Raw genomic sequence first — 737 nt, 5'->3', positions numbered from 1 at the left:
CAAGTCGAGAAGAAAACAGTCACAGAGGAACTCGACATATTTAATGCTCTTTCTAGCTCATTACTCTTTGCCATGAGCCAAATATTTAACAAACAGGTGCAGCATGAAGCAAACACATGACCAATAGCAGCCTTCAGAACAAGATCAAATAACATTTACATTTATTAATTTGCCAGATGATTTTATGCAAAACAACTTACCAGGAATAATACAACACAAGCATTTACTCATTCAAATAAAGTTTGTTCATCTTCTCTTGTCACAAACCGAAACCTGATGTTCACGTAATTCACTTTATTATTTAAAAGTACAGGACACATATTTGAAATTTTAAAGGTAAGGCAATTAAATCATCAAGCTCGTTATTATTGATTAGTAATTCTCAATGTGTAATACCGCCCCCCTGTGGCTTTAAATATTAAAACGATGGAAAACACCAGAAGCACAAAAAACCCTCTTTCAAAACACATATGTGGTTATGTTGGACTTTCTCATGGCACTTTGTGATCACTATGAAAAATGTAAAGCGTACAGATGAGACAAATCAAAATATTGTACGATACAACCCAGATTCACATTTCACATCAATCTCTAAGTCATACCCCTGTTAAAAAAAACCAGCATAGCTGGTTAGGCATGTTTTGAAGCTGGGATGCTGGTTTAAACTGGTCCTTTGCTGGTTTAAGCTGGTCCTTTGCTGGTTTATGCTGGTCCTTTGCTGGTTTATGCTGGTCCTT

This window comes from Sinocyclocheilus rhinocerous, unplaced genomic scaffold, assembly GCF_001515625.1.
Source record: "Sinocyclocheilus rhinocerous isolate Xijiao unplaced genomic scaffold, SAMN03320098_v1.1 scaffold350, whole genome shotgun sequence".
Taxonomy (NCBI): Eukaryota; Metazoa; Chordata; class Actinopteri; order Cypriniformes; family Cyprinidae; genus Sinocyclocheilus; species Sinocyclocheilus rhinocerous.
This window is presented reverse-complemented; position numbering follows the sequence as displayed.